Source organism: Tursiops truncatus, chromosome 10, assembly GCF_011762595.2.
Source record: "Tursiops truncatus isolate mTurTru1 chromosome 10, mTurTru1.mat.Y, whole genome shotgun sequence".
Taxonomy (NCBI): Eukaryota; Metazoa; Chordata; class Mammalia; order Artiodactyla; family Delphinidae; genus Tursiops; species Tursiops truncatus.
The window spans coordinates 100,893,310-100,919,509 of record NC_047043.1 but is presented as its reverse complement, the minus strand read 5'-3'; the positions used below and the strand labels follow the sequence as shown (position 1 = coordinate 100,919,509).

The 26,200-nt window shown below is 43.4% G+C and overlaps 1 protein-coding gene across 5 annotated transcripts in view; it reads left to right on the top strand.

Moving 5' to 3' along the window:
• The window catches only part of CNBP (CCHC-type zinc finger nucleic acid binding protein), a 48,758-nt gene that overhangs the window by 13,460 nt on the left and 9,098 nt on the right, over positions 1 to 26,200 (top strand). For 3 of the 5 annotated variants that reach the window (XM_004313043.3, XM_004313042.3, XM_019947282.2), the window contains exon 1: positions 25,241 to 25,397. The exons of 1 other annotated variant lie outside the window; for it this stretch is intronic. The gene's annotated coding sequence lies outside the window, so the exon portion shown is untranslated. Of the gene's footprint in view, positions 1 to 25,239; positions 25,398 to 26,200 lie in introns of those variants that run through there. One more of the 5 variants, XM_019947283.2, reaches the window with a different exon arrangement.

Sequence of the window (26,200 nt, the reverse complement as noted above, 5' to 3'; positions counted from 1 at the left end):
TTAGAAACCTCAACCATCCAAGCCTTCTTCTTTCTAGTCCTTGTCCGTATAGGGGTTTGGGTTGACAAAGCTGATAACATTTGTTTCTTCTTTTCTCCTAATGTCACTGACTCCAGAAAAGAGTACGTAGCTTCTCAGAGGGGAGGAGTTACTTTTTATCCTAAGATGCTGTAATATTACATAAAGTTTGGGGAAATGGAAAACAATTATTCATAAGCCTGCCATCTTTACTGAACCACTTCAGGTTTTGCATTTTCTATCTATACTTTGTTCACTGCGTCCATATTTTGCATATTTTACATAATAGAACTATTTTGGTTATTGCCCGGAAGCATTCACAGGTTTAAAAAAAAAGAATACCTACTCCTACACTGTACAAAACTCTAAAAACCTGTTTTGAGTTCTCCTTACCAGTCCTTATCCACATGCATATTTCATTTTTCCAGTTGTAATTAAAGCATGAATTCAATTTAATATTTTTATCCTATTTTATATTATAAAACATTTAATGATTCCTTATACTCGTTATCAATTTTTTCTGCAATTTTCTTTAAGACTTGAAAGAATTACAAAGGTAATTCATGCTTATTTTTTACAATTGAAATCATTCAAAATTTTGTGAAAGAAAAATTATGTCTACCCCACACCCTACTCTAATTCCATCCCCTGAAGTAATAAATAAATATTAACAGCCTGAAGTGCTCAATCCATATTTTTTCCTCTATCTTTCAGATATAAACGATATATCAAAAAATATACACTTTTTTTTACAAAAATGGAATACTATGCACATTTCTTGACACCTCACTTTTTTTTTTTTAACCATAGCGTGCATATTCCTCAAGGCCGACAGATACTAATTTAACTTATTCTTTGAAGTGGGTTTATAATATTTTACATTAAGGATCTATTGTAATATATTATATTTTCCTGATGATAAACATTCCTATCAGTTCCAGTTTTTTTGCCTCTAAAAACAGTACTGCAATAAAACATCCATCTACGTATATTCTTCTATACTGGTACATTGGGACTTCCCTGGCGGTCCAGTGGTTAAGATGTCACCTCCCAGTGCAGGGGGTGCCGGTTCAATCCCTAGTTGGGGAGCTAAGATCCCACATGCCTTGCAGCCAAAAAATCAAAACATAAAACAGCAGGAATATTTTAACAAATTCAATAAAGATTTAAAAAAAAAAAGATATACTGGTACTTTTATATCTGCGAGCCTGATTCTCCAAAATGGGATTTGCAAGGTCAGAAAACATATTTATTTGTATTTTTAAATTTTTTAATCAACTTTTTGCAGATACCATGTTCATGCAATAAAATGCTCCCCCTTTTTTTTTTTTTTTGCGGTACGCGAGCCTCTCACTGCCGTGGCCTCTCCCGTTGCGGAGCACAGGCTCCGGACGCACAGACTCTGGATGCGCAGGCTCAACGGCCATGGCGCACGAGCCCAGCCACTCGGCAGCATGCGGGATCCTCTCGAACTGGGGCACGAACCCATGTTCCCTGCATCGGCAGGCGGACTCTCAACCACTGCGCCACCAGGGAAACCCAAAATGCTCCCCTTTTCAGTGTATGAGTCAGTGAGTTTTGATAAGCGTATTCACCAGTATCACCACCAACATAGCCCAGATACACAACTTTGTACCCCGCAAGGTCCTTGCACCTTCGCAGGAGAGCCTTTCCCCCACTGCCCATGCAGTTTCCCATTTCCTGGGACTTCATGTACCTGGGATCACTCAGTGTGTAGCTGCCCGGGTTTGGCTCTTTCACTTGGCCCTACGACCTGGACATTCATCCACCTCGTGGCTCATCTAGGAAGTTTCTTCCTTTATGCTGCCGAGTGTAATTTTGAGAGAACCGTTACTTTCCAAAGAGGTCATAGCTGGCCACATTCCTACCAGCAATGAACAGGAATGTCTTTTTCCCTGAATCTTTGCAAGCACTGGGTGTTCCCATTCTTTTCAGTTTTTGCCAATTCCACAGATGAAAATGAGTATCTCATTATTGCCTGAGTTTGCATTTCGCCGACTGCCGAGCTTGTGCTTCTTGGATTTCCTCTTTTATGAATTGTCTGTACAGATCATTTACCTATTTTTCTATTGGATTTTGATTTCTAGCAATTCTTTGTTTACTAAAGATGTTAACCTTTGTTGTAGATATTATCATTTTTTCCCTGATCTATCCTTTGTCTTCTAACTTTTTAAGTGTTTTTTGGTCATAAAACTTAAAATTTCAAGTAGTCAAATATGAGAATCTTTGCTTTTATAGCTTCTGGGTTCCCTGATAAGCATAATGTCTATGTACTTTCGTGTTCTGTTTCTTCACTTAAGACGTAAGCATTTCTCATGCATTACAGTCCTCAAAATTATAATTGTTAATGGCTGCACAATATCGCATCCAGAGATAGCCCATAAGTTAATGGAAATTATTCTTCTCTTGGATACTCGACTTTTTACTTTTTAGTGAAACATCTTTGTGCACATGCCTTTTTCTAGTTGTTAATTTAATTACTTTCAACAAATTCCCAAGAGTAACGCCCTAGGTTTTGAATGTATTATGTGGTTTTTTTTTTTTTTTTTTTTTTGGGTTGCGCCATGCGGCTTGCAGGATCCTAGTTCCACAATCAGGGATTGAACCCAGGCCCTCGGCAGGGGAAGTGCAGAGTCCTAACCACTGGACTGCCCAGCATTACTCATTATGTCTTTTATAAAATATATCAGTAATCTAGAGAAATACTGGCACAGCGTCATTAATGATTTCATATTTGAGTGTAAAACGAGGCTAATAATAGATCTAGAGGGTCAAGGGATGACACAGCAGCCCCATGTGTGCCTAGAACCCTCTGCTGTCTGGTTTGTGGTAGAAAAAAACCAGAAACGATGTTACCTGCTCTAGGCATCCCCATACCTCATTTAGGGGTCCCGTCTCTCCCCTCTCCCCACTCCCACCTCCTCTTTACAGCTGCGTAAACAAGCTCGGAGCTGAGTGGGTAGAGCCAGGACTGGATCCCAGCTCTGAACTGACTCCAAAGCCTGGTCCTCGGGCTGTGACCGTGAATAAAGTAATGTTTGTAGAGCACAGATCTCGTTACAGTTTACAAAGGCCCTTTCACAGCCATTAACTACGGGATTCCCTCCCTGCTTTTCTCAGCCCAGTGAATACCTTCTCATTCTTCAAGACACAGGGGAAATATCTCCTCCTCCGAGCAGTCTTCCCTCATTCTCTCGGGATGGTCTTACCATTTACACACTGTATTTTAGTTTGTCCTTTACAGCAGTCCCTCTGACTACGCCCGGCTCCTCTGGCCCAGTGGGTCTCTCTGGAGGAGGGCAGGAAGTGCCTTTGCAGGTGGAGCCTCAGGAGGGCTCCAGCGTGGTGAGATCAGCTTGGTGGCAGGATGGAGGTGGGCGATGGAGCTGGGAAGGCTGGCTGGGGCTGGGTCACTGAGAACCTTGCTTGCCACACAACAGGCTGGACTCTGTCCCCGGGTCAGTATGGAGCCTATGGAGGGGCTTAAATATGACTCCACTTGAGTGAGTGGTGGTTGTGTGCAGGCTGGTGACAGTGAGGGCCTAGCAGAGGCAGCTGGGCTGAAAGAAAAGGAAGGGTCTGGATTGCAGAGAAAACCTGGATTTTTTTTTTTTAATATCTTTATTGGAGTATAATTGCTTTACAACGGTGTCTTAGTTTCTGCTTTATAACAAAGTGAATCAGTTATACATATGTTCCCATATCTCTTCCCTCTTGCGTCTCCCTCCCTCCCACCCTCCCTATCCCACCCCTCCAGGTGGTCACAAAGCACCGAGCTGATCTCCCTGTGCTATGTGGCTGCTTCCCACTAGCTATTTTACATTTGGTAGTGTATATATGTCCATGCCACTCTCTCACTTTGTCCCAGCTTACCCTTACCCCCTCCCTGTATCTTCAAGTCTGTTCTCTAGTAGGTCTGCGTCTTTATTCCCGTCTTGCCCCTAGGTTCGTCATGACCTTTTTTTTTCCTTAGATTCCATATATATGTGTTAGCATACAGTATTTGTTTTTCTCTTTCTGACTTACTTCACTCTGTATGACAGGCTCTAGGTCCATCCACCTCACTACAAATAACTCAATTTCGTTTCTTTTTATGGCTGAGTAATATTCCATTGTATATATGTGCCACATTTTTTTTATCCATTCATCTGTTCATGGACACTTAGGTTGCTTCCATGTCCTGGCTATTGTAAATTGAGCTGCAGTGAACATTTTGGTACATGACTCTTTTTGAATTATGGTTTTCTCAGGGTATATGCCCAGTAGTGAGATTGCTGGGTCGCATGGTAGTTCTGTTTTTAGTTTTTTAAGGAACCTCCATACTGTTCTCCATAGTGGCTGTATCAATTTACATTCTCACCAACAGTGCTAGAGAAAAACTGGATTTTGAAACAATAAGTCTTGGCCACTGTAGTGTCTGGGGCTATTCGGGAACGCCTAGATGGATTTCTCCCTTGAGAACTTTCCAGGCCAGCCAGGGTGGGCTGTATACATGCTTTGGGGGTGGACATGGCATCGAGCTAAGGGCTTGAGACTGGGTGCAGGCTCTGGGGCCGGTCTGCCTGGGGTGATACCCAACCTCTCTGTGTATGAGTGCCTTTCAGCATTAAAGTGAGAAGAGCATCTCGCTGTGCTGTTGGGAGGGGTAAGAGCTGAGGAAGACAAAGTGCTTGACACACACGGAGCACCCAATAAATATAAGATATCATGGGTATCAGAATATTACAAGTTAGCCCAGGGAGGGGAGTGCTCCCGTTGGCCTCAAGCAGCCATAAGAGTGAGTCAGAGAAGAGCCAGAGGGAGGGCAGGGCGCCTGCACCCCAGAGACACAGACGCAGAGAATCTAGGGGCTTCCTTGTCAGGGGTGCAGAGGAAAATGGGATTCCATGTGCACACCATAAACGCACAACTTATGAATCTTGTGTCTTCTCCTTGTGGCCAGCTCCCAAATATTTGTTAAATGAATGAATGCTTCCAAAATGTTTAAAACATATTTGCAATTTTTTTATTTAAAAAAATTTTTAATACAATTTTAAAGGTTACTTTGTATTTATAGTTATTACAAGATGTTGCACAATACGTCCTTGAGCCTATCTTACACCCAATAGTTTGTACCTCCCACTCCCCCCATCCCTATGTTGCCCCTCCCCCCAGATTATGTTTTTGTGAAAAAATGCTTCATTAAAGAAACTTTAGCCAATAGACGTTGTCAAAGCTATTTAGTGAATTGAGTTATAGTCGCACCACTTGCTCTAATAGAGTGATGTGGTAACTTGGGCAGCCTTTTTAAATGACTTGTATTTATTGTAAAATTATTCAACCTAACAAAAATTGTCCAATATATTGATACAAGTATCTAATCTACCCAAGCATCCTATTGAACAACAGCACACATGGCAGATTTCTGTGAGGTAGGGTCAGAGGCCATACCTGGTACCGTAACTTCTAGGTGGTATCATGTTAGGGTGGCCCCTCCTTGCAGCTCTCTAGGCCTTTGCTCACTGTGGGTTGGATCCAGGACAAGGGCTCCCCCACTGGAGGGAGGGCCAGAGCCTGCAGCCAGAGACTCCCCCCACTTCTAGAGTTGGAGTGTGGAGGACAGCGTGCCGCCCTGCTGTGCTGGGTATAGATGCCACCATGCTCAGGGATCCTGAACTCCAGAGTGGGGCGTGGCCCTCTGATCTGATAGGCTCCATGCAAATGAGCAACCCCTGGCACGTTGGTCCTAGGGATGACAGGTGCACCTCTGGCCCTGCTGTAGGTCTTAGGAACATGCAAACAGCAACCCCCGTGTATTGTGTTATGTTGACTCACCCTGGATAGGGCAGTCCCCAGGGGCTGGTAATCGGTAAGACCCTGCACCATATTTCATAGACAGACCCACTCAACACACGTCAATCAAAAGGAGGAGAAGCATAATTTCTCATAATCCCACCACTGCATTTTGTAGAGGTTATGTGTGTGTTGTGTATGTATGTATATGTTGTTATGTCTTACATATGTGCGCAGACACATATTTTGAAAAAATTAAAACAAAAAATTACAGCAATAAAAATGGGATAATACTGCACATATTGTTACATACCTGATTTTTTACTTAAGCAGAAATTAGTGGATATGTTTCTGGGCTTGTCACTTTTTAACTAGGTTTTCTTGAGCAAGTTACTTCACTCCCTATGTGTTAGTATTCTCATCTATAAATACAAGTATTTTATCACAGTGAGTTATAGTGTAAGGATTAAATGAGATAATATATATGCTTGATTGGAGTCCAGTAAATGTTAGTTACTATTATTAAGTGATTAAATATTCTTCTCCAAAAGTTTAAATGACTGTATAGCATTCCACTGTATTGATACACTGACATCTGTTAAGTAAATATATATCAGTATAATACAATTATATTTACATGTAATTTATATTATATTTACTTATATATGTGATATATCTCTGGCATATGAATTGATATATTGATATAATGGCATATGTATATACTGCCATATGTTTATATGTATGCTATTATATCAATACATATATGTATTATACATATAAAACCAATTCCTTAAGACATCTAGGTTGTTTCTTTTTCGGTATTATAAACAATTATCTTAGTCTTATCTGGGCTGCTATAACAAATTATCTGGCTGGCTTAAACAGCAGACATTTATTTCTCACAGTTCTGGAGGCTGGGAAGTCTAAGATCAAGGTGTTGGCAGAGCTGGTATCTAGTGAGGGTCCGCTTCCTGGTTTGCAGACAGCTGTCCCCTCATTGTATCCTCACATGGCAGAAAAGGAGCATGCTCGCTCTCTGACCTCTTCTTAGAAGGGCACTAATCCCCCTCATGAGGTATCCACCCTTATGAGCTAATTACCTTCCAAAGGTCCCACCTCCCAATACTATCACACTGAGGATTAGAGTTTCAATACAGATTTTGGGGGGACATAAACATTCAGTCTGTAACAACAATCCTTCAGTGAATATGCATATAACTAATAGTTGTACACATCACTAAATATTTCATTAGGATAAATACCCAGAAGTGAAATTGATGAGTTAAATAAAATCTTATCTTAAATATTTTTCCAGTTGTTCCATATTTTATTTTTAAAACCAAAGTTAACTCATGCTGGAATGCTGTGGAATCAGGAAAAGCATGGTCAATTAATTTCACCCATTTCTGAACGCTTCACAGAGGGGAGTGGTACAGCGTCTATGGTTGGGAGACTCATCTGTGTTGTGGTAGGAAGTTGTGCTGAGTTCTGAATCACCGCTGTATAGTATTCCACTGCCACACCTGTTTTACTGCCTCCTCTTAGTTGCTTCTACCTTCAATGATGCATTACTAATATCCAGATTCTACTCAACATCTTAGGGTTACATTTGTAGGCTAAGAGTAGAAAGAATAACTGCTATTTCCTCTGGAAAATTTCTTTTATGAAAATCCTAATATTGTAATGGACTGAAATTATTGCATAACTGAAATTATTGTGTAACAGCCTCAAAACTCTTAACTTGGACACATTAAATTTTTTTCATTTCTCTCTCAAGAAACCTTAAAGGCTGCCCCAGGTGCTCTGATGAGAAGAAAATCATCAATTGAAAATTTCAGGAAAACTTTCTCCTTTGAAGAAGGTTGCTTCTGGTACTTCCCTGGTGGTCCAGCAGCTAAGACTCCACGCTTCCAATGCAGTGGGCTCGGGTTCAATCCCTGCTCAGGGAACTAGAGCCCGCATGCCGCAACTAAGATCCGGCGCAGCCAAATTAAAAAAAGAAAAAGGGTTGCTTTTATCTTGCTGTACTCTGTGCCCAAGTTTATTCCCCAAAGCCTGGAACTGAAAGCACTCTTGGAGATCCCAGTCCAACCCTCTCATTTTACAGAAGAGAAAGCAAGTCCAGAGAGGGGCAGTGGGTGGTCCACCATCACCCTATTAGCTGGTGGCAGAGGGGACCTGGAACCTCTGTCTTCGGATGCCAAGTCCTGTGGCCTTTCTCCTGGAGCACACACTGTGTCCTAAGCCATGACCTTGGCCAGCCCCTACCTTTGCTCTCTCTCTCCTTCCTCTCTGGGTCCTTAAGATTACTGAGCAGACAGCCCCTGTGCGAGCCCAGATGACTCAGAGTTGAGGCCTAGGAGGGGGCAGGGTGGGGCAGTAGGTGGTTCAGGATTGGCCAGTTACTCACTGGACTGGGTGAGACACTCAAACCGGGAATTGGAGAAGGCCCAGTTGAGCTGGGCCAGAAGGACTGGGTGTCGGCCAGGACCAGCTGAGGAGCCTGAAAAGGCAGAGAAGGGCCCTGCCCACCAGCCAGGATGCATGCACTTTGAGTTCTAAAAAGCTGTGGAGCCACTGAAGGTTTTTTGTTCATTTGATTTTGGTTATTTGTTTGTTTTGGTGGGGGAAAATATATATAACTCGCCATTGTCAAGTGTGCCATTCAGCGGCATTAATTACAGTGTTGTGCAGCCATCAACACTATCTATTTCCAAAACGTTTCCATCACCCCAAACAGGAACTCTGTCCCCATGAAGTAATAGCTCCCACTCCCCCTTGCTTCCAACCCTTGGTAACCTCTCGTCCACTTTGTGACTCTATGAATTTTCTCACGATAGGTATTTCATATAAGTGGAATCATATAGTATTTGTCCTTCTGTGTCCAGCTTATTTCACTTACAAGTGTTTTAAAGATTTGCCCATGTTATAGAATGTGTCAGAACTCAATTCCCCCATCCCCCCCACCTTTTTTTTTTTTTTTTTTGTGGTACGCGGGCCTCTCACTGTTGTGGCCTCTCCCATTGCGGGGCACAGGCTCCGGACGCGCAGGCTCAGCGGCCATGGCTCACGGGCCCAGCCGCTCCGTGGCACGTGGGATCTTCCTGGACCGGGGCACAAACCTGTGTCCCCTGCATTGGCAGGCGGACTGTCAACCACTGTGCCACCAGGGAAGCCTGGAGGCCATCTTTTAAATTTGGTCAAAACCAGTAAATACCATGCAATTTTACATATATACACATACATAAATATATATTTATACTCTTCATAATAATATAAATATGCAACATATATACTTACACATACAGACTATAACCGCATTTTTTATGGTGATACAGTGTAAGAAAGCAGTTGGATTTTTTTCTAGATGCACCAGCATTTATTGCTTTGACTTTTCAGTTTGATAAATTTACAATAGGAAGAGGTGATAAAATTATGGTACTTAGAAAATATTATATGAAAAAGTATATATAGTAAAATATTGAAGTACAAGAATAAATCATTAACCGCTTTATATGCTGCCGTTTTCTATAGACTAGAAGTTTCCTTGCACCAGTTAATGCTCGCCTTTTATAAAGATTTGTATAATACAAACCACAGTTTATGTTAGTTGGCTTGTCCTAGATTAGGAGGGCCTGAAATATTTTGCTTATGGACTCTGCCAACTCATTTGTATCTGTTTCTCAGAAGCACAGTTCCAGGACACAGGCTGATTATCTCCAAGCCTGCCTGATAAAGTGAAATATCTCAAAGCAAGCAATGTTTATAGTTGCTCTGATTCAGCACAATTTAGATTCTCTTTTGGCAAAGAAAACTAAATAACGCTCTGCTGCTTCTCAGCCACGGTCAATAGAGAGGTTTGAGCTCCTTGTGCAAATGACCATCCTTGCAAAGGCAGCAGCCTCTGGAGACGGTGGTTACCCTGTCTTTAGGTCAGCTGCACACAGCACGTTCATTTGCTAAATCAGGACTGATTTGTACTGTTGTAGTTTTAATTTGAAACAAAATGGAGAAATAAAAATTCAGATGGAGACTTAAAAAGAAAGGAAATTCTGCCAGTCACAAAAAGACAAATGCTGTATGATTCACTTGCATGAGGTCCCTAGAGCAGTCAAATCCGTAGAGACAGAAAGGAGGATGGGGGGGTGTGTGTGTCACGGGCTGGGGGAGGGGGAGGGGGAGTTAGTGTTCAGTGGGGACAGAGTGTCAGTTTGGGAAAATGAGCAAGTTGTGGAGCTGGATGGTGGCGATGGATGCACAACAGCGTGAGTGTACTTAATGCCACTGAACTGTACACTTAAAAATGGTTGAGAAGGTAAATTGTATGTTAAGTCTATTTCACCACAATAAAAAAATTCAGAAGGAGAGTCTACCGCCCATCCACGTGGCTTGGTACATTTAGGCCATGGTTTGTTAAACAGAAATCTGCTTAGTTTTCCTTTACTGAACACTGAGCCTTTTATTTTCAATTGTATAAATCAGTTTAAAACAGAGAGAGGTGGAGATTTGGACTTTTTTTTTTAGATGATCAATCCTTCCAGATTAAAGTTATAGTCAGACTCAGCTCAGATGCTGCAGATTCAGTGATGTCAGTACTCAGGGCCATGACTCTGCCCTGTAACACGGGGTGGCCACGTGATGCCAGCCTGCTCCCAGACCATGTGGGATTAAAATAGGGATGAGTAACAAAGAGAGATCTGGAAAGCCCCCCCCCCAGATACTTGGAGATTAAACAACACACTTCTAAATAACATGTGGGTTAAAGAAGAAATCTCAAAGAAACTTTTAAATATTGTGAATATACAAAGAACTCTTAAAACTCAACGATAAGAAAAGGAACAACTCAATTTAAAAATGAGGGCTTCCCTGGTGGTGCAGTGGTTGAGAGTCCACCTGCCGTTGCAGGGGACATGGGTTTGTGCCCCGGTCCGGGAACATCCCACATGCCGCGGAGTGGCTGGGCCCGTGAGCCATGGCCGCTGAGCCTGCGCGTCCGGAGCCTGTGCTCCGCAACGGGAGAGGCCACAACAGTGAGAGGCCCGCGTACCGAAAAAAAAAGAGCAAAACAGCTGAACAAGCACCTCACCAAAGAAGATGTAGAGATGGCAAGTATACATGTGAAGAGATGCTTACCGTCATACGTCATCAGGGAACTGCAGATTAAAAACGGTGATGAGATATCACTACACGCCTGTCAGAGGGCCAAAAACCAAAGACTGACAACACTGGCGAGGACCTGGAGCATGAATTCTCACTCATTGCTGGTGGGAAGGCAAAATGGTACAGTCACTTTGTAAGACAGTTTGGCAGATTCGTACAAAACTAAACATACTCTTACTGTATGATCCAGCAATCATACTCCTTGGTATTTACCCAAAGGAGGTGAAAATTTATGTCAACAGAAAAACCTGCACGCAGGCATTTATAGCAGATTTATTTATAATTGCCAAAACTTGGAAGCAACCAAGACATCCTTCAGTAAATGAATGGATACATAAACTGTGGTACATTCAGACAACGGAATATTATTTGGCAGTAAAAAGGAAGGAGCTATCAAACCATGAAAATCTGTGGAGAAAACGGAAATGCATATGACTAAGTGAAAGAAGCCCATCTGAAAAGGCTACAAACTGTATGATTCCAACTCTCGGACACGCTGGACAAGGCAGAACCAGGGAGATAGTGAGATGAGTGGTGGCTGCCAGTATTTCTGGAGCAGGGATGTGGGAGCTCTGTACTCGCCACTCAATTTTGCTCTGAACCTAAAGCTGCCCTAAAAAAAAAATGTCTGGAATTAGGTAATGGTTGCATGGCTTTGTGAAAGTACTGAAACCCAGTGAACTGTACACTATAAAAGGGTGACTTTTTAAAATATTTTATTTTATTTATTTATATTTGGCTGCACTGGCTCTTCGTTGCTGTGCACAGGCTTTCTCTAGTTGTGGTGAGCGGGGGCTACTCTTCATTGAGGTGCACGGGCTTCTCACTGCGGTGGGGCTTCTCTTGTTGTGGAGCATGGGCTATAGGCGTGCGGGCTCAGTAGTTGTGGTGCACGGGCTTAGTTGCTCCACGGCATGTGGGATCTTCCCGGGCCAGGGATTGAACCTGTGTCCCCTGCATTGGCAGGCAGATTCTTAACCACTGCACCACCAGGGAAGACCTAAAAGGGTGACTTTTATAGCATATCTGGATATTAAAAATAGCTCTATTCTTCCCACTTATTCTCATAGAAGTCTTGGATTGGATGGTAAGAGTGAACGAGATGGCAAGTCTTGAGGTATTTTTGCCAAAATGATTAACTGACCACAAATGTTGGAGAATCAGTGCTTTGTTATAGAGAGTAAAAATGACCTGGAATAATGACTCTTTGTAAGGTCCTGTGGGTTGTTTTCTGATATTCCAGTAATAACTAATAAATGGATAGCACTTTACGGTGTAAAAAGCGCTTCTGACATACATTATTCTAAACTCACAACCCTCTCTGGTGAGGTAAGTGTCAGCCTTCCCTTTGTGTGGTGGTTCCATTTAAAAACTATTTGTATTAATATCGATTCTGGAGATTCCACATTGTCTGCTGTATCATCGCAAAGGCAGCATAAAACCCATGCCAGTGACGTTGTCACCGGAATGGTGTTGGGAGGTACTTAGGAAACAGGAAAAGCCTGTGGAAGATGACTTGTCTTAGCAACTTTCTAGTGAGATCTGAGAAATGCTGGCTCTGAGGATCACGGGCGGTTTGGGCAGTCTCAGGAGTGGTGTGGACGAGGACAGTCTTCGTGCACTCCGTAACGATCCCCTGTAGGCCTCTGCTAGGAGCTGCTACTGTAAACCTTAGTCACGTCTTGCCTCCCCTTGACCTCGGAGGGTCTACAGTTTAGAATCATGTAATGAAACTAAGCCGTGTGTTTTCCAAAACTTCCTATGATTTGACTCTTCGGAATTCTCTTCTTTTCCCTATTGCAGATCTTAAACTACAGTTTTATTGTTTATGTCCCTATATAATAACCCAAAGTTCTGTCATTTATAGAATGTATAAAGGTCTTAAAAGATGGCAGGAGAAGAAAGTAGGTAAGGGTCTGTGGTTATGATGTGAACAGCCTTGAGGAGATTGTATTTGCTAGCCTCTCCGTGAAGTCTGCCACAAAGGCTGTAATGGGGTCTCCAAGAAGGACCCATGGATGAAACCCTGGGAAAGCTAAGACTGTTGGCTAATGTCCCCTAACCTCTCTGGGGAAAGTGATTTATTGGCTCTGTTCAGCTGGGGCCACTACCTAAGAGTACTGGAAAGATAATAGTAAGGAAGGGGAAAGGGAGTGATGAGGAAATAAAAACCAGAAATCAAAGACAACTTTCACCTCCAGTGGAGTCTTAGATCCCCCTGAGGCCCAGTCAACACATTTGGGGTTGTTTATCTTGAGAGGGGGTTTTACCGTCTGTGTTTTTCTTCCAATCTTCCAATCATGGAGGGCGTGTAGGGTGCTGCATGCAGGAGTGTGCGTGTGAGCACGCACACAGACACACACAGAGTGAGTCTGTTGCTCCGCACTTGAGATGCCGCCTATGGCTAAAAAGACCTTCCACCTACCACCTACACTGGATTTTTAGACATACACGACATGCAGGGGCTGGGCCTCTCCAAAGTCCCTTCTGCTAACACTTCACCCCCTCCCCACCCCCACCCAACAGCCCTGCAGACAGCTGCCCCTAAGAGCAAGGCAGCAGGAAAAGCTGGTGGACCTGCGCGTCTGCAGACATTCGAGTGCCCCAGCGCCAGCCCTGCTCCAGCTTCTTCTGTCTGAAGACTCTGCACACAGAAGATGGAAGCGGCAGAAACTTGGTTCTGTCCTCTTATTTTCCCCTCAATTTAAAACATTGTCAGTCCTCCAGGATAGCTGACCATTGTGTTGATTCTTCAACAGCTTTCTTGCCATATTCAAGAAAATCTTGGGTTTTACGCTTAATGGCAGTAGTGTATTTCTTGAGGCTCTTTTCTTCCACCCTGATTATCACACAGATTACTCTGACAGCGGACCCTGAAGGCCCGTCAGAGCCCAAAAGCAGACCCCAGGCCAGGCGACAGGCTCTGAAGGTGCTGCCCTGGGTACTTTCCTCTCCTCCTCCGCCGATAGACGGGTCCTTTGGATTTCACTAGGTTTCCACACTGGCTCCACTGGCACAGCCGTGACTCCCTTTTGTCACATCCACCTATCCTTTTGACTCTTCACATTTGTGTACTTCCTCTGCTCTTATTTACTTCATGTTTATTTTTAGATTAACTCACATTTTATTCTTATTTTAAGTGGAAACTTTTGGAAGCAGCCTAAGTGTCTTTTGACAGATGAATGGATACAGAAATTTTGGTACATATAAACCACTGAATATTATTCAGCCGTAAAAAAGGAGGAAATCTTGCCATTTGCAACAACATGGATGGACCTCGAGGGCATTATGCTAAGTGAAATAAGCCAGAGAAAGACTAATACCATATGATCTCACTTATATGTGGAAATAAAAAAAAAATCAAGCTCATAGAAACAGAGGACAGATTGGTGGTTGCTGGCTTGTGAGGGGTTGGGTAGGTGAAAATCAGTGAAGGGGGTCAAAAGGTACAAACTTCCAGTTATAAAATAAATAAGTCCTGGGAATAGAATGTACAGCATGAGGAATATAGTTAATGATACTGTATTGCGTATTTGAAAGTTGTTGAGAGAACAGGTCTTTTTTTTTGGTATGAAGTGTTTTTTTTTTTTTAACTGAAGTAAAATTGATTTACAGTGTTTTGTTATTTTCAGGTATACAGCAAAGTGATTCAGTCATACGTACATATATATCTATTTTTTCAGATTCCTTTCCATTATAGGTTATTACAAAATATTGAGTAGAGTTCCCTGTGCTATACTGTAGGTCCTTGTTGGTTATCTAATGTATATATAGTAGTGTGTATGTGTTAATCCCAAACTCCTAATTTATCCCTCTGAGAGAATAGGTCTTAAAAGTTCTCATCACAAGGAAAAAATGAGTAACTGTGGTGAAGGATGCTAACTAGACTTTTGTGGTGATCATTTTGCAATATATACAAATATGGAATCATTGTGGTGTATACCTGAAACTAATATAATGTTATATGTCAATTATAATCTCTATAAAAACAATGTACAAAATCTGCGACTTTCTCTCAGATGGTTCAGCCATAAAATAAAACATCTATGTGTGTATGTCCAAAAAAAAAAAGAGGAGACTCTACTGTACAAGTGAGAAAAGAGCATAACTTGTATATTGTGTTATCACAATAAAATGATAACATCCAAGACGGCTGCTCAACACAGGGTAGGTAAAGTGTCACAGAGGAGTTAAAGGCTGGTAAGCACCAAACTGAGGCTTCGTCCTTGAGATGACACTTTATTACCATACGGCGCAATTTTAGTTGATGCCCTGTCATTTACCACCTAAAGCATCCAGGCATCTCTCGCTGTGAAAAACATTAGGGTGCTAATGCCTCCTACTTAAATATCTAGATCCCACCTAGAGAGGTCATGCTTGAATCTATGAGATTTCTAAACCTCATAGGTTCAGGACTACCCTGGTGGTGCAGTGGTTAAGAACCCGCCTGCCAATGTAGGGGACACGGATTCGATCCCTGGTCCGGAAAGATCCCACATGCTGCGGAGCAGCTAAGCCCATGCGTCGCAACTACTGAGCCTGCTCTCTGGAGCCCGCCAGCCATGACTGCTGAGCCTGCACGCCACAACTACTGAAGCCCACGTGCCTAGAGCCCATGCTCTGCAACAAGAGAAGCCACCGCAATGAGAAGTCCGCTCACTGCAACAAAGAGTAGCCCCTGCTCACCCAACTAGAGAAAGCCCCCGCGCATCAACGAAGACCCAATGCAGCCAAAAAATAAATAAATAAATTTATTTTTTAAAAAAACCTCATAGGTTCAAATAATAAGATTACAAATGACTAAATAATGTAACAAAGGTGGAACTGCCCAGCAGAGTGTGGCACATAATAATCTCACAATAAATTCTCACTGAATTTTTATGTGCAAACTATGAAATACTATGTAAATGAGGTGATTATTATCGTAGCATGCGTGGGTTGATAAAATGACAGTCCCTGATGGAACGGGGCTGGTCAACCTGGAAGAGAGAAGAAAGTGGCCGTGGTCAACTCAGGAAATCCCTAGGAAACTAGATGTGGATTTGATGTGTCCAAAAGGAAGAAAGGAGGAAGCACAGAAAAGATCGAATTCACCACTCACTTCAGTTTGGTCCAGAGCTGTCTTTGAATTCTGTGCCACTCAAAGCAGACTTCATTTTGGATAAATCTTCAGCACCAGTAACTTTTAGAGTCAGTTGTAGTCCCCAGAGAACTTTTATTGCATTAAATGAGGAAACCAACCCCTAAATAAAGGGAAAAATTACTACCAATCATTCTTCAAATGCAAGAGAAATACTATGATTGCTTATTCATGTGTCCAAAATATTTTCTTTACTTGTAATAAATCAGTGTAGAAAAAAAATTTCTTTTTTTTTTAATTAATTAATTATTTTTGTCTTTGTTGGGTCTTCATTGCTGTGTGCAGGCTTTCTCTAGTTGCGGCGAGCAGGGGCTACTCTTTGTTGCGGTGCACAGGCTTCTCATTGTCGTGGCTTCTCTTGTTGCGGAGCACGGGCTCCAGGTGTGCAGGCTTCAGTAGTTGCAGCACGTGGGCTCAGTAGTTGTGGCTCACGTGCTCTAGAGTTCAGGCTCAGTAGTTGTGGCGAGCAGGCTTAGTTGCTCCGCGGCATGTGGGATCTTCTGGGACCAGGGCTCGAACCCGTGTCCCCTGCATTGGCAGGCAGATTCTTAACCACTGCGTCACCGGGGAAGCCCTAGAAAAAGAATTTCATGACATGTGTCAGGCTAACAGAAATTGATCTTAATCACAGTTTACCTTGGTAAAACAGTGTGGAATTTGCAAAGCATTTTCATATATTATAACTATTTGGCCTTCACCACAGGCCTTTGAATATCCAAAGCTTCTTTTCTTTAATATCTATTTGGTATAACACTTCATAGGTATAGACTTCATGCTCCTCGAAATCCTATTACCTGCCTTTATGTTTTTGCTATGGGTTGAGGGGAGATTATAAGAAACTTTGTGTATCAGTTTCTCCATTGGCAATTTGGGGAACCGCAGTGTGCATAAAAGATAATCAAGATAATTTTGGTGAGTGAATGTTTTATAAGGTAATCTATCGAAATGCAAACTGAATTTGGAATTGTAACTCAGTTCTACAGACCATTGCACTGTGGGTGCTGCCCCCCAGCCGGGACTTCGGTGCTGATGGGAAAGATAACTCTCTGAGCTCAGAAGGACAGTGCAGGCTCTGCCAGCTCGTACAATCTGCAGCTTTCTGGCCAGGATTGCAGGAGCGCGGCTTCTGCATCTGCCAAGGCAGAAGGAACAAGAGGCTGAGCAGATGAGAGTCAGGAAAGAAGAGGCCTCCCTGTTACCTGAGGTTGCACTGGCTTGGGCTTGTCCAGAAGCTATTTCCCCCGTCAAAGTCACTTGGAGAGCACTGACCATACCAGAATAATCAGCATTCTCGGTGGCTGGCTGGAGGGTGAGTCAGGATCCTAAATTCTGGCTGCAGCGCTGGGGAAAATGGCAGCATCGTGAAGAAAGTACGTCATGAAGTCAGCAGCTTCCGAGGGTCGAAATGCTGAGAAGCATGGGTTTGTGATGCAATAATGCGTCTGAATGCCTCCTCTGAATGAGGCAAAGGGTTTGTTAAAAGCAAACGTAAGGATGCCTGGCGTTTGCCCTGCAGCAGGCAGAGGCTTTGATGCTGTCTGGCTGGCATCCTGCATGCCACCATTAAAACATATAGTTGGCATGTAACAGAGGCAAAGGTGGTTCTACAGAGCGTTGGGGAGAGGGCAGCCGTCTCCGCAAACGCAGTGTGGGCAGCCTGAATGAAACCCCTCTGTCCCTTCATCCAAATGCAAGTTTCAGAAATTCTTTATCAATTCCGACTCTTTACATCACTTTGAGAAACAGTTATCGCTAAACCATCAATGAGCCCAACATCGTATAACTGACAAAGGATTGGTGTCCAGAACATATAAAGAACTCTTTCAAGTCAGTAGGAAAATGGTAAACAACAAAATAGAAAAAATGAGCAACTCAGCCTTTCTCACAAGAGGAAACTTGAATGGCCTACAAATGTATGAAGTATGTTCAACCTCACTGTGATGTGGGAAAAAGACAAGATACCGGGTGGAAACATGTGCACACAAAAACCTTTACACAAATGTTCACAGCAGCTTTATTTGTAATGCTTGAAGATTGTGTAACCAGGTAGGGCAGGTGGTCTCTGGAGAAAGAGAACCAGGCATGGCTTTCTTGACATAAGAGAAGCCATTTTGGGTCTAAGCCATGTTGGTATCGAAGCCTGGCCACAGTGCTTGCCCTTGAACAGGTCTCAGTAATTAAGGATCTTAAGGGAAGTGAGGGAATGCAAGAATAAAGGAAAAGCAGTCAAGAAACAATAGTTCAGCAATAAAATAGAGTCCTAGTTCCTCCTCAAGAGTTATACATAACATACATGTCTTTGAGTTCTGCAGGAACTCAACGTTGCAGCCGTTCAGTCTCTTGAGTGCAGAGATGGATGCACAGACCTGTGCATGAGACACACTTGTATAGAACTAAACAACACACACACAGAGTACTAGTAAAATTGAGGACGGCTGAACAGAATCAGTGGGCAGTATCGACTTCAATATCCTGATTGTGACATTGTATTATGCAAGATGTTACTATTGGGGGAAGTCGGGTAAAGAGTACATCTGATCTCTCTGTATTATTTCTTTCAACTACACGTGAATCTACAGTTATCTCAATAGAAGCAAACAAACAAGAGAGACCCCATGTTTCACCCATCAGATAGGCAAAAATTAAATCATCTCACAGTATAAAACGTTGGCAAAGATTTGAGAAACATGGCACCCTTAGCCACTGCAGCCGGGAGTATACTTTGGTATGGCCACTTTGAGAGTCACATGGCAGGCAACCAGTGAAACGTAAAATACAGCCTGTTCACTGCCAGCACCTCTCCTCTGGGTTTGTATACCGTAGAGAAAGTCTCCCACATGTGCCTGAGGAGACCTGTACACAGGAGTGCTTATTACAACATTATATAATAGCAAAAGAGTGGAAATAACATAAATACCCTCCATTAGGGAAATGGATATGGAAATGGATAAATAAAATATAGTATATCTATAATACACAGCAGTAAAAAATAATGAACTAGAAAAGAATACAGATATATGTGTGTATATACATTTATATGGATAGACAGATCTCAGAAACATAATACCAAATTAAAAAAGCAAGATAGGGGCCCCGGTCTGGAAGGATCCCACATGCCGTGGAGCGGCTGGGCCCGTGAGCCATGGCCGCTGAGCCTGCGCGTCCGGAGCCTGTGCTCCGCAACGGGAGAAGCCGCAACAGTGAGAGGCCCGCGTACCGCAAAAAAAAAAAAAAAAAAAAAGCAAGATAAAGATTGATATTTATTCATTCAGCAACTATTTGAGTGCCTTTCATGTATAGGGAGCCATTCTAGGAGGTGGAAGTATAGCAGAAAACAGACAAAGCAAGACAAAGTCCCTGCCTTGCAGCTTTTAGGTTCTTGTAAGGGAACACAAACAAGTAAGCAGATAGATATGATACTATGTATGTATTGTTTGATATATATAAACCATATATAAAAATTATATAAACCTATATTTATATAATTAAATTATTCATATTATAGATTATATATAAATTTTATATAATTTATACATATGGTAATATATAAGTTATAGAATATATAATACAATATAATATTATAAATTTTACATATTTATAAAAATTTTATATTTAAATAGTCTGCCCAAGTTTATACATTTAATGTATACATACATTTATTTATGTAATATAAAAAATGGACCAGAAGGATATATACCATTTGCATGATATTGGGAGGAAGAGAAAGAAGTGGGACTTGGGGTGGGGATGGTTAAAGGGAACATTAGCTGTAACTGTAATATTTAATTACCTAAAAGCCATTCTTCAGCCAGGTATACATTCAGACATTCTCTTTTGTAGTTATAATACATAATTGGAGGACATTTTCATAGTCCTTATGAAAATGTAGAGTCTAAAAGTTTATGTTTCTTAAATTGAAGTCTGAGTATATTTCTCAAGATTGAGAAATTGATTATTGATTCATCCTTGCCAAACTCAGAAGTTACTAATTTATAAACTAGAATGGCCATTTGTGTAAATTTCCACAGAAAAGGGCTGGAGACACAATGAAGAAATGTATAGTATTAGATTTGGGCCCTCCTTTTCTTGCCTCCTCTGCAGTTAACTGGACTAATCAGGGCACAAGCACAGCTAACAGCCCTTATGACATGTGGGTGGCACCTGTTTTCATATTAAAAACATCAGTTTTTTTTCACATTAAAAAAATGTATTGAAGTATAGTTGATTTATAATGTGTTAATTTCTACTGTACAGAAAAGTGTTTCTGTTGTGTATATGTGTGTGCGTGTGTGTGTGTGTATATATATGTATACACACACACACACATTCTTTTCCATTATAGTTTATCACAGGATATTGAATATAGTTTCCTGTGCTGTATAGGAGGACCTTGTTCTTTATCCATTCTATCTATACCAGTTTGCTGCTAATCCCAAACTCCCAATGCATCCCTCCCCCTTGGCAACCACAAGTCTATTCTCTATGTGAGTCTATTTCTGTTTCGTACATAAGTTCATTTGTGTCATATTTTAGATTCCACATATAGATGATATCATATGGTATTTCTTTCTCTTTCTGACTTACTTCACGTATATGATAATCTCTAGGTCCAGTCATGTTGCTGCAAATGGCATTATTTCTTTCTGTTTTATGGCTGAAGAAACATCAGTTCTTTTTAGCACTTGCAGGAACTCTGTGCAACTCTATAGGTCTTCTTTAAATTTAAATTTAAAATGAAACTAAAATGAGACTAAATACTATGAGATTAGACTAAATGTCCTTCTAGGTTTTAGATCCTAATTCACCCAATTATATAATAGTTCTTTTAAAATTTAATCTTTAAAAATCAATTACATTATGTTTATAGATTATGAGAGCTACATGATCCAATTTTACACTGTATAATGCTCTCTCAAAACACAACGTAAGGCATCTTGTAAAATACTCTTTGGGAACAATTTAAACACACCATTATCTTGCTATTCACTACTATTTCAAAGTTTAAATAAAGTAGATGCTTGACATGAAATTACTTTAAAACATATATATATATATATTTATTTATTTGGCTGCACTGGGTCTTAGTTGCAACACGAGGGATCTTCATTGCGGCATGCGGGCTGTTAGTTGTGGCATGCGGGATCTTTTAGTTGCGGCATGTAGGATCTAATTCCCTGACCAGGGATCGAACCCGGGCCCCCTGCATTAGGAGCACGGAGTCTTAACCACTGGACCACCGGGGAAGTCCTGAAAGTACTTTTTTAAAATGAATGCATCTACTTTTCTATTAATAAAAAAAAGATGGGTGGTTTTATTTTGAAACTTTTAAACTATTTGCAGATAAAGTTTTTCTTTTACCAGTTAGTTTGCAGAAGTAGAGATAGTTTCAACATAAGGTCACAGAGGAGGAAGCCAACCAATGGAAAGCTCACTAAATGATTAGTCAGTGTTTCATACTTTCCTTGTCATCAGCTATCCTTCCCCACTCTGTCACTTTAAGGAGTCAATGGGAAATTGCAGGATTCAGTCTCAATAACTACTGGGAGGCTGGAAGCTTTGTGTGAAGCACTTCAGCCGCCCTTGTTTGAAGACTGCCCAGTCATTTATTTACTGTCTGACCTTGGGCAGATTACTTAAATTCTCTGGACCTATTTCCCCATAGGGATAATAAAAGTACTTATCTCATAGGGGTTTTGTGAAAACTTACAAAGAGGTTATAAACAATGCCTGGTGTATAGTAAGCACTCAGTAAATAATGATAATAACAATAATGATGGATAATACTTTATAGTAATTACTTTATGCCAGGCACTGTAACAAGAACTCTCTCTATATTACCTATTAGCTATTTTTTTTTAAGGGAATTCCTTTATTTTTATTATTTATTTATTTAGTTTTGGCTGTGTTGGGTCTTCGTTTCTGTGCAAGGGCTTTCTCTAGTCGCGGCAAGCAGGGCCCACTCTTCATCACAGTGCACAGGCCTCTCACTACCGCACCGCTCTTATTGCGGAGCACAGGCTCCAGATGCACAGGCTCAGTAGTTGTGGCTCACGGGCCTAGTTGCTCCGCGGCATGTGGGATCTTCCCAGACCAGGGCTTGAACCCGTGTCCCCTGCATTGGCAGGCAGATTCTCAACCACTGCGCCACCAGGGAAGCCCACCTATTAGCTATTATTAGTACTGTATAACTGCTTCCTATTTCAGGATTTAGCTTAGTAAGCTATGTTTCTGCTTTAGAAGCCGACATGAGAGGTGGAAACAATTTATCCTCCTTAACCTTAGTTGCATACTTTCCAAGCAAAGTCAGAGACTATTTCCCTGTTGGCATGGAAGGGTTTAGAAGGATATACACGGTATCATCTCCATTTAACAGCACGATCTAAGGCCTGTGCTGGACAGTCAGGCCTTTTAGGCAGAAATTAGGAGTCGGCAGATATTGCTGCTCAACTGGCACTCATTTGAAAGAATCCTGAATCATGCTGAATCACAGCATTTTAGCTGGTCCTTTGAGGACACTGAATACTTCTTTTGGCCTGTGTCATCCTGCAAGATCTTCAAGGGCATGGTCTGTGTCTTGACTCACCTTTGTAACCCCTGCAATGCTGCGCACAATACCCTGGGTTAGACTGAACATTGGAGGGCAGGAGGGGATAAAATACATCTCCAGGGGAGGGAAACATAATAGGAGCCTCTTCCTTCAAATACACTTGGCAGCTTATCTTTTGAGTGGGGTGGCCTTTTCCCTTTATTTTCAAACATCGCTAGTGAAACAGGTGTACCGAGGCACATATCCACGCAACACGAGTCACTGTAGTTCAGCTCCATCCCAGACCTTCTCTGGGTCAGTCAGAATGCCTCATTACCAGACTGGCTCTATTAATAATAGTCATTACGGAAAGCTGGACGCCAGGTCGAGAGTAGTCATTGCGGAAAGCTGGACGCCAGGTAGAGAAAAGCCATTAGCTGTTCCTCCCAGAGCCAAACAGCAAAGACCGCATTATGTTTCCATTCCTCTACTTAAGTCTTTTAAACCTATAGAAGAACATTATGTCTAATATCTTTATTTCACACCCACCTTATTTTATTATTATTTTTTTATTTTTATTTTTTTGCGGTATGCAGGCCTCTCACTGCTGTGGCCTCTCCCATTGCGGAGCACAGGCTCTGGACGCACAGGCTCAGCGGCCATGGCTCACGGGCCCAGCTGCTCCGCGGCATGTGGGATCTTCCTGGACTGGGGCACGAACCCGTGTCCCCTGCATCGGCAGGTGGACTCTCAACCACTGCGCCACCAGGGAAGCCCCACCCACCTTTTTTTTTTTAAAGTGTTTTTTTAAATATTAGGAACATTCAGTCCCTGCGTCTATAATGAATAGCAGATATTTTATGTAGCACTGTGGTTGGAATGGTAAACAAAAATCAAGTCAGAAAATATTAATTTATGGTTCCTACGACAATTTTAATTCATCCTCCTGGTGTGGCGTGGAGGCACCCAGGCTGGACTTCCTACATAGACTCTTGTGTTGCACTGACTCACTGTTAGGGCTTAGGAAATCACTAGTTGTGTCTGCAATTACCACACTACGCCTTACCTCAAGATATTATAAAGATTCAGCAGTTAGGGAGGGGAAGTCCATGAAGCTGTATAAGCTTCTTGGTAGTAAAACTATGTAAGCACAAAATACCATTTTATTATTGGTCACTCTCATGTTGTAACTTAATGCATAAAGTGCCAGGCAACTCAGTCTTATTGGAAATGGGGACTTTTCATACTTAATTTTAAAATATTTTGACTTTAAATTGCCTTGATTAACAACAGTTAAAAAAAAAATCATTGGCCCTTAAAATAGTCCATCCACTCTGATAATTGCTACCCTCTCTTGAGCACTACGTTGAACACAGTCTGCTAAATGCTTTACAATAATTAAGTGATTTGAATCAGGTTTAACCCTGACTCTCAGCATCTGAGCTCTTAACCACTCTGCTATACTACCTCCTCACAACATGATTTAAGAAGCCATACAGCCTTGCGACTAGGATTCAAATGAGGTGAAACCGGGGGCAAATGAATAGCTCAAGTCTACACAGCCACCTGCGGAACTAACGCTGCAAACAAGGTCTGATCACCCCAGTTTTAACATCTTAATAACAAAAGATAGGAGCGCTTACTTTCCAAGTGTAAGTCATTAAAAGAATGAAAAATACACTCCTGGCATGCATCAGCCAACATGGGCCGCAGACTAACCTCAAGAGCACGCCAAGTTTAGTATGAGACTGAAGTGATTTTAGGGCCTTTTAGGGCTCAAGAGACTGGGGACTCTTACTTTTTTTTTAATTTTATGTTTTTAATAAAGGCCATTCCCAAATGGGACACAAAATTCTGTAACTTCTGAGTTTACCGCTGAATAGTTTGACTTTACTCCTCCATGACAGAATATCTATGCTATATATACAATGTCTTTTGGAGAAAATCTAAAGGCTTTTCGGGACCGTGACAGCCCAGGCCGGGTGGCCCTCCTGTCGCAGGGAACGTCACTCATCACATGCTCCTCCGGTGACAAGGGTGTTGGGACCGAGGTCGCGGGCCGTCCTTCCACCCCCGCCCGCTCCCCAGTGAGGGACTTTTATTTGAAAGGGGGTGTTATCAGTCCTGCAAGTGGGAGCTGCGAGGCCTCCGGGGCTCTGCCTGGGCCGCAGAAAAACCCAAACGAATCTCAGGCCCACGCAGCCACGGCCACCTGCGTGACTGGGCAGTCCGACTTCCCCAAACCGAGAGGCCCCGGAAGTGGGGCCGGGCTCCTGCAGGGTCCGCGGGCACACGCTTTCCGGAGCCCGCCACCGGGAGGAGTCCTCCCGGCCCCACGCGCACCACAGCCGCCTCCCTGAGACCCCATCTCGGCGCCCCTCGGCGCTGCTGCCAGAACGGTCGCTGAGCCAGGATGCCGACATCCCCGATCCAGAGAAGCCGGCTCTCGGGGCGGGAAGGCCTCACGCGGGGCACGGCGGGAAGGGCCGCGCGCTCAGGGGAAGAGCCCCGCCCGACGCGGCGCGTCGGGCGGGGCGGCCCTCCCCACAGGCGGCCCTAATTGGACGGCTGAGCCCCGCGCGCTGATTGGCTGCGTGGGCGAGGCGGAGGAGAGCCGTGCGCAACGGCGTGTGTGGGGCCGTGTGCAGACCCGCGTGTGGCGCAGGCGAGGACCCTGAAAATAAACAGCCGCTGCCTCGCGAGCCGCCTTCTCGGCCTGCGTCCGAGTCTCCGCCGCTGCGGGCCCCTCCGACGCCGAAGGTGAGGCCGCGAGCATGCCGGGGGCCGCGGTGCGGGGGCCGCGGGCGAAGGGTCGGGAGCAGGGAGGCGGCGATGGCGGCCGCACTCCGGCCTGCGCCGCTGCTGCGTCAGGCGGGAAACGGGCCGCCACCGCCCGGCCCCGGACTGCGCCCCGCGGCCGGCCGCCCTCCCGCCCTGCCTGCTGCCCGGGACGCGGGGCCGCCGCAATCGGGCCGCCGGTCCCAGGCCGCAGCCTCGCCGCGGACGAGGCCGCGCGTCCTTGGGGCCGAGGCGGGGGCTCCGGGGTCGCGGAACGTAGGGCGGGGGTGGATTTGGCGGGAACGTGCGAGGAGGGGGCCGTGTGTGGGGGAGGGCCCTGGAGCAGCGGGGGGCACGGGGGCTGGGCCTGGCGCGGGCCATGTGCCAGGGGCTGTGTGGGCTTAGCTGGGGCCTTGGAGAAGTCCTCCGTTTAGGGTGGGGGGACACCCCGCCGGAAGGCCCGTGTGGCTTCGGGACTCGCTCTGCCTACTTCCCGATAGCTTCTCGCTTCTTGAATTTTTATCGTCATTGACATGCTAAGTTACTTGTTTTACGGTGCAGTTCGGGAAGGGGCAGATAAGGCCCAATTTTCTTGAGTCAACACTAATTTAAGTTACGGAGGCTTTTGGAAAACCCCGTTATCAGAAAAAAGCATGAATTTGTCAAACTTCCAAAATCATGGCAGCAGTAGTAACCTTTGCATCATCTCTTGGACAGGTGAAACGAATACAGTTTAATCTAAAAACGAGGCGAGAAAATTAATTAGCCAACCTCCATTTGGATTT